This window comes from Toxorhynchites rutilus, chromosome 2 (genome assembly GCF_029784135.1).
Source record: "Toxorhynchites rutilus septentrionalis strain SRP chromosome 2, ASM2978413v1, whole genome shotgun sequence".
Lineage (NCBI taxonomy): Eukaryota > Metazoa > Arthropoda > Insecta > Diptera > Culicidae > Toxorhynchites > Toxorhynchites rutilus.
In genome coordinates, this window is record NC_073745.1 from 238,540,154 (window position 1) to 238,548,630 (window position 8,477).

Consider the following 8,477-nt stretch of genomic DNA (forward strand, 5'->3'; position numbering starts at 1 on the left):
AAGGGGACAGCTTTTGTTAAATATATATTTTAAATATATTGTTTTATTTTCTTCTCCTACGTGAATACCTACCTATCTACCTGAAAAATGGATTAGTTTACTGTTTACTCTTTATGAATATGTTGATGGTTCTGAAAAGAACCTTTGGAGTTGTGTTTTTGTAATTACTCGATATTCCCATCTTGTTCGGTTAAACCTTCCTGTTTAGCTATTGCGTTTGCCACTCGCCACAGCTTTCGCAGTTGGAAAATTTCTTCCCATTCAGCATGTGACATATTGTTCAGTAAATTACATTTAATGCGACGTGCCGGAGAAACACTTTGCCACTCACTGAAACTAATTGTTGCCTTGATGAGCGCCGAACCGAAGCTGCTCTGTTCTTGATGCGGGTTTTCTGATTGTCGTGAGCAGCTTTGCAAGCCAACTCGAGCACTCCGACGGCCGAAACTCTATAATCGCTGTTAGGTGTACTGGTGCTCCGGCACCAATCCGTTCGGCCTAATTACCCTTGCGGAGCAATAAGTGAATGCGACCAACAGGGAACTGGAGACCTGCACGGTTCGAGTGAGACTTTGCTTTTCCCTTAACTTGTCCTCCTTTGTTACGTCCACGATGCCGATGCCGTACAACCACACGGGTTTACGGTTTGAAAGAAAATAAGATATTTTTTTGGGGTCCGCGTGTTTTATACTCTAGCGGTACACACTCACAGGATAGAGACAAATCGGCAGACTCAGCCAGAGGGGCGAGTCCAACGAGACGAACGAATGAGCGTTAAAAGGGCGATGGCTAAAAAATACATTTAGAGGCGAATGAACTGCAAAGTTTAAAGCCTCTTCAAAACAAAGAAGAAGAAGAAGAAGAAAATACATTCATTACGATTTGTTCGCTCGTTCGCTCGTCGTTGACATGCAGGCTAAAAAGGATCCTTTTCAGGATCACAAAATTATCTTCAATCTAAAAAGTTTATTGTTTTGTTATCACTCGATATCCCCATCTTGTTCGGCAAAACCTTCCTGTTTAGCGATTGCATTTGCCACTCGCCACAGCTTTCACAGTTGGGAAATTTCTTCCCATCCAGCTTTGTGACATGTTGTACAGTAAATTACATTCAATGCGACGTGCCGAAGCGCCACTCAGTATCGCATTGGAGGCGATTTTAACCTGTAATTGAACATTTGCGATGACAGTGGTACAGTGTCGACTTTCAATGTGGGGTCATAATTTGGACCCCGAACTCTATGTTTACAAAAATGTCCAACTAAATATGTCGCATTACAGGTCCGTCTAATTAGCTAAATGTCGAGATAAGTGTAAATTACTGTACTTTCAATCTATAAGCAATTTAAGAATTGGTGAAAATCAATAAGCCCAGAACAACTGCCAAATTCACATACTCATCATATACTGGCAAACAAATTATGAAAAAATCAATTTGTGTTTCATTATTATTTTGGATATTGTTTTAGAAAGCATTGAACTGTATTTCCTAAACTCTTTTTTGGAAGGTTTAATGGCCCTGAAAAGCGCCTTGTTTTATGGAATGGTTCCAATTTAGAAAACTTAGTACTCGTGGTTTTGAAAAAAACTATTTCGAACGCCCTCGATGCCGCCTTGTTCTGGATTTGCCACCAAATCAGTTTGTATAAAGAACAAACTTTTTTCTTCTGCTACCTGAAGCCGTTTTGCGATTGCGTTTGCCACTCGCCACTCGCTGCAACTGCCTGTTGTCTTGATGTCCACCGAACCGAATGTGTTCTGTTCCGAATGCGGGTTTTCTTATCGTCGCGAGCAGCTTTGCCATCTAACTCGATCACTTCGGCGGCCGAAACTATATAACGCCGGCTAGGTGGACTGGTGCACTGGTACTAACGCGCTCGGCCTAGCTACCCTTGCGGGAAACTCCAGATCAACACGGTTCGAGCGGGATTTTGCCTTTCCCTTCACTTTTCCTCCTTTGCCATGTCCAGACATGGCTGCTTGGGTTGGTTTGTTGATGAGTTGTGATGCGAACCGATGTGGTGTACGGTTTGAATGAGAATGATCGTTACGGCAGCGGAGCGGGGATGTTTTAAGCTGACTGGCTGGCTCGAGAATTACGCATGTGTGAGCCCGCGACCAATGTTTCGTTCATTTTTTTCTTGTTCCTTTCCAATCGTGCTTCATTCTATTTTGCTGCTGCTCTGGTTGCCCGTTTTGGTCGGTACGATTTGAGGAGCACAAAATGGACCAATCAAAAATGGGCACATAGTGCATTTTGACAATGCTTGATATTTCACAATTATTCAATTATTTATCTTTTTAAGCCCCCTTTTGTACAACTTCTATGTAAGCGACATCGACAATTGCCTTACACAAAATTGCAGCCTAAGACAACTTGCAGATGATGGAGTGGTGTCTGTCGTAGGATCAAACGAATCCGACCTGCAAGGACCCTTACAAGATACTTTGAACAATTTTTCAACCTGGGCCATTGGGCTAGGGATCGAATTCTCCACGGAGAAAACAGAGATGGTGGTTTTTTCTAGGAAGCATAAACCAGCAAAACCAAAGCCTCAACTTTTGGGTAAACCGATCACTCATGCTATGTCATTCAAGTATCTTGGGGTCTGGTTCGACTCTAAATGTACTTGGGGGGCCCATATTAGGTATCTGAATAAAAAATGTCAACAAAGAATAAACTTTCTCCGTACAATTACCGGCACCTGGTGGGGAGCCCACCCCGAAGATCTTATAATGTTGTATCGAACAACTATTCTCTCAGTGATGGAGTATGGCAGTTTCTGTTTGTGTTTTGGCAGGCGTACTCCCACTAAAAGATCGCTTCAATTTATTATCTCTTCGGTTCCTCATCCGGTGTAAGGTTATGAACCCATTGGTGATCGGAAATTTTGAACAGCTGATCGAGCTAAATTTTCAATCTGGGTTCATGAGTCCATATCATGAATTCATCTCCATGCAGGTTGATCCTTCTTCGTATATTCCCAACCGTGTTTGTTTTCCTGACTACATCAATTCCTCTGTGCATTTTGATCTGTCCATGAAGCAGGATATCCATGGAACATCAGACTATCTTCGATCGAGGATCGTTCCAACGATCTTCGATCGAGGATCGTTCCAACGATCTTCGATGCAAAGTATGGGGATATCAATTGTGATAATATGTACTTTACTGATGGGTCCTCTATGAATGAGTCCACAGGATTTGGAGTGTTCAACGAATTTTTTAGCACCTCACACAGTCTTCAGAATCCTTGCTCAGTGTATATTACTGAATTGGCAGCGATACACTGGGCGCTGGACAGCGTCGCCTCACGACCTGTTGAACACTATTACATTGTAACGGATAGTCTTAGCTCTGTCGAAGCTATCCGTTCAGTGAGGCCGGAAAAGCACTCGCCGTACTTCCTTTTGAGAGAATACGAGAAATTTTGAGTGCTTTATCCAGACGCTGTTATGTCATTACCTTTGTCTGGGTCCCTTCACATTGCTCAATTCTGGGTAATGAGAGGGCTGACTCATTAGCAAAGGTAGGTGCAATTGAAGGCGATATTTATCAGCGTCAAATCGCCTTCAATGAATTTTATTCTTTAGTCCGCAAAAATACCATCGTTAAATGGCAACGCAAATGGAACGAAGATGAATTGGGCCGGTGGCTCCACTCGATTATCCCTAAGGTTAGCCTCAAACCATGGTTCAAAAGTCTGGACTTGAGTCGGGACTTTATTCGCACCTCCTCCCGACTCATGTCCAATCACTGTTCGTTAGATGCACTACTCTTTCGTATTAATCTTGCCGACAACAATCTTTGTGTTTGTGGCCAAGGTTACCACGACATCGAACACGTTGTTTGGTCGTGCGAGCTGTATCTTGTCGCCAGATCGAATTTAGTAGTCACCCTTCGGGCCCGAGGAAGGCAGCCCATGGTGCCGGTGAGAGACGTGTTGGCTCGGTTAGACCTTGATTACATGTCCCAAATATATGTATTCCTTAAAGCTATCGATCTTCGTGTGTGATTGTCCTTATACCCTTAGTTTTTCCTTTTCCTTTTCCTTCTTAAGAATAAGATGAAATGTAAATACATATTAGATATAAGATAGGTTTAAGAATTGAGTGTGATGAGTGTGATTGAGAGTGTGAGTGTGATCATTGTCAACATATCCTCATATCCCCTCCTTTTCCTGAAGAAAATATGTCACCCTTCTAAACTCGAGTCGACCGCGAGTAATCGGTTTCCTATATTATTAACATTAGAATTAAGGAAAAATGTATATATACTAGTAACAATACAGTAAGGAGTTCGGCTCCTTTAAACCTATGTAACTGAGCCTGTAAAAATAAACGATTTAAATAAAAAAAAATTATTTATCTCAAGAAAAATGAAATGTTATTCGTTATGATAGATGCGTAGATATATTTCCTATCAATTGATGCAAAAACCTTTGCGATCTATTGAGAAATGCTCGAGTTATATGTGTTCCAAATCTTGCATTTTTTCCTACTTGTTCAGTGCCTAGATTTCCATTTCACCCTCTATATCTTCCGGTTAGACGTAGTCCTACGTCAAAAATTGCGGTAACCTGCGGTAGCATACATTGAAGCATCCACGCAGGGGTCACTTTCGCACCTAAGAACATGAACCCCGCCAACGCACCGGAACTAAGGTCCATTGAGAAATACTGGGCTATTATGAAGCAGGCACTATGGAAGTATCTTATTAAGGTCAAATTTGAGGAAGACATGAAGAAGTGGGTTTTCATACAGAAGAAGCTGCAGCCAGATGTTGGACAAAACCTTATGAATGGAGTTAAGCGTAAGGTGCGAGCGTACGGTTATGGTATTGAATTTGAATAAAATAAATATACCAAAAGATTACTAATTATTAGTAAGCCAAAAGCTTACTAATGGGCTTAATATTGTCTGAAAGTTTGAAAAGGATCGGTCAACTAGGTAATTTTCTACAGCTTTTTTTCCGTGATGCAATTTTATGTGGGAGACCTTTTACGTTTCTCGTTGCAAGAAGCAGAGCTTGTATAGATGGAGAGAGGTCAGGACCTCGACCATGGGTCGTTATCCATAACTGATGATTTTTGCGTGGACGTAGTTATTCTCTAATAACACAAAGATGGTCAATTGGGGGCCCTGAGTTTTGAACTCACGATCAATTGCTTAGTAAGCGAACGCGCAACCAATGTGACACCGAAGACCCCGAATCTACGATGTTTGTCAAATAAATTGTTCCTGAAATATGAACTTGAAATTCTCTTCCACCAGGTGTTCTTCAAATCGTTTCATGAAATCCAAAACATCCCAAACATATCGAAATTGAATTCCTGCTGATATCGGGTATACAACGTATACAAACCAACTGGCAATAATTCAGCAGCCCTTACGGAGGAAATATCTCGAACAACCTAGAAACCAAACAATTCCGCTCAACTCGTAAATGTCGAGGGGCACTTTCAAAACAACTGTTGCGCTATTCTCTTATTGATTACGTGCCATGAATCGTCTCATTCGGGGAACCTATAGCAATACAGTAGATGGACAACAAACATTCGTTCGAACGCCCCAAACGGAAAATCTCATTCATAATTGATTCCTTTTCCATCTATCCACATCACCGCACCCACGACGGCACAAATGAATTGCCACCGTAAGCGTTGAGATAATCTTGTTGCACTGCTAATCGGACAAACTATCTCGTGGGTTGAATGTGAGTAGTGAGAGGTACAAATATCCATCACACCCACACACGCGTTACGAAAGGATGCGCTTAGAAATTTGTATTCTCGGCAGGTGGTTCTAAATACGGCCACGGTGCCACGGGGCACAATACATTCCCGCTCATGCCGAGTGTGTGTTTGTGCACCTTTAGCCTCGGGGTTGACGATGTTTCACACGTTTCTAGTTAGGGGCGAATTTATGAGAAGGGACCAAGAAAAAGGGAAGGGGTTACAAGATCCGATCAAAAACATGTAATCTCTGTGCGCCGGAACGTTCCTAGACGAGGGGAAACATTGGGCCATGCCATCACCTACCAAGAGGAGATTTCATAACTCGACCTGCCGCTGGCACCGGGAGATGGTTCTAACTTAGGCATTATATGTAATGAGTGAAACTTCGTTCGTAGGCGAGAACGAGGTTTTACACGTTCGAGTACATTCCAGAGCGGATGTCGAGTCCGTTCAAGTTGTTGGTTTCCTTAGCTAGCTAATAGTATTATCTAGTAGATTTGATAAATTATGCAGATTGCAGACTAAATTAAAAAAAAGAAAATTGAAATTGAAATTCGGCTCTGGCTTCCTCTTGAGAACAACATTTGTTATTGAAAAAGTAAACACACGAAATCTCGACAAAAACAAAGGTTAGCGCCAAAGAGCATCAAAGGATTTTCGTTATCATTTATCCGTAACTTTTGATCCGAACCAGTAAAATCACTTCCCGAGGGGATGAAACATGGACGCATTCACCACATGGCAATAAGAAAATTTCTTTCTAAACGCTTCCCTCTCTACATCAGCTCTCCGATTGTCAGTTCGCTTGTGACGACTAATGCGGTGCTGGTTTTCTTCTCTGGCATTTGGATGCCGAGGTTTGTGGGGCTGAAGAAGGATTATAAATATTTTCCAACACGACTGAAGATTTCAAAGTTTTTCTTCTGCTTCCGACGAATTGTAAACAAGCAGAAAAAGATTAGCAGGACGTGATCCCTGGAAGCGATCCGGTTAGTTCGAATGAACAAACGCTTATTTGCTATTCATAATTTAATACTTGAAGCCTGTAGCGGCCATCAATTTCGATCTGTATTCCGTGGAAAGCCAGGTACTATTCCACGTGGCGCAGATGAGAATACTTTATTATGAATAATAAAAGAACAATGCCGCTTCCAGCTGTGTTTGATTTATGAGTTCAGTGAAACGTCGTTTTCCAGTGGCAATGTACCTAAACTTGCGGCGAATAAAATATTTCTACAGAAATATGTGAAAATTTCTCCTCCCCAACGCATTCTTACCTCAATTTTTTTCTGCTTGCGTTCGCCGTAAAATTCCGTTCCTTTCCTACGGCTGATTTATAATCCAATTAAATGTTAGATTTCGATCTTCTTCGTCTCGCTCAACTCACGCGATTCAATTTTGTTCGTTTTCAATCACAAATTTCACTCCGTTTGGTAATTTTAGGCGCGATATTTGCTGGGATGAAAGACAAATTATATTTCCTTCGTTTGTAATGCTTCTTTCCTACTCACGCGCGCTAACTTTCCAATGATATTTCCATTAGCACTTTTCTATGTGTATTTTCGCTCTCGATTTTTCCTGATGCGTGCTTCGGAATTACGAATGAACTTTTAACTCAAACGACTTCCACTTATTGGCTTTTTGCTGCCTTTTCAACTGAATCACACTGGAAGCAATTCCCACATCCGGCGTAGGTTTTTTTTTATTAAATCACACACTCAATTCACAGGCAACTGAAGAAAACACAGCTAATCCTTATCTCTCACTCCCCACTGGCTGGTAAACAATTTTCAATTAACTGCATAATCAGAGTGTTCAGCTTTAGCTATTTTTCCACACATCCAATTTCCACTTTTACAGTGGAAAGGGTTATCTGTATGAACTTATCTTTTTCTGGATTCGGCAATTTCCTAACTCTTTTTGCACTGGCTTATCAGCATCCGAAGCAGTAATCGAGAAAATTTCGTTTACCCCTTCTGTCACGCACACAAAATTTAGGGGAGGGAGAAACACAAGCACTTCCGTATTTTTTCTCTTCTATTTTGTTTACCTTATCTCCCTTCACCTAAGGAAAACAATGCTGCCTTTTTTTGTTATTTTATTCCCTTGTTTTGGTTATTAATTTTCTCTCCACTTCCCGCCCTGAACTGCGGACAATCACTAGAACTAGCGATTTCAAATGCGAAATCTCACCCTCAATGCATGAGTTTCCTCCTCGTGCTTCGCTTTGCATCCACCCACAACGCACTATGTACTGGTTAGCCGAGAACAACGATACGATTCGACAGACAGAGGGCGGAAAAAAACACGGCCGAAAACTCCCGATAACGGTTCCAACTGCAAATTGCGACTGACTCCGCTGGCAACGGACAGAGATGTGTTTTCCCCCACACGACCGATGCGAATCCTGAGCTGCTGGAGATGCAGTGGGAAATGCTTGGGAGGAAAATTCTAACCCAAAGGAGAGCGGAGAGATTGAGAGAGGGAGGGAGAGAAAGAATGCCGAAAATGGGAGAGGATTTTCACGAATGCACGATGGTCCGCTGGAGGGTTTCCATGAGGACTGTTTCGGCTGCCCTTGGGTGAGGATTACGTTTTGAGCATGAGTTCGGTTGGAAATGCTCACGGATATTGGCTAGATTTTTCCAGAGGTCGCTTCTTCTGTGTTTGCTTAAAATGCGTTGCGGTTTGAATAATCATCAGTGGACACCTTCAGAAACTGTATCCTGCCGCTAGTCT

General features: G+C 42.0%; 1 protein-coding gene across 5 annotated transcripts in view; it reads right to left on the minus strand.

The window, feature by feature from the left end:
• The window catches only part of LOC129767789 (RNA binding protein fox-1 homolog 2), a 663,095-nt gene extending 654,982 nt beyond the window's left edge, over positions 1-8,113 (minus strand). For 3 of the 5 annotated variants that reach the window (XM_055768982.1, XM_055768983.1, XM_055768978.1), the window contains exon 1: positions 7,016-8,112. The gene's annotated coding sequence lies outside the window, so the exon portion shown is untranslated. Of the gene's footprint in view, positions 1-7,015 lie in introns of all 5 variants that reach the window. The other 2 variants (XM_055768981.1, XM_055768979.1) reach the window with 1 other exon arrangement.
• Between the last annotated feature and the right edge of the window lie 364 nt (positions 8,114-8,477).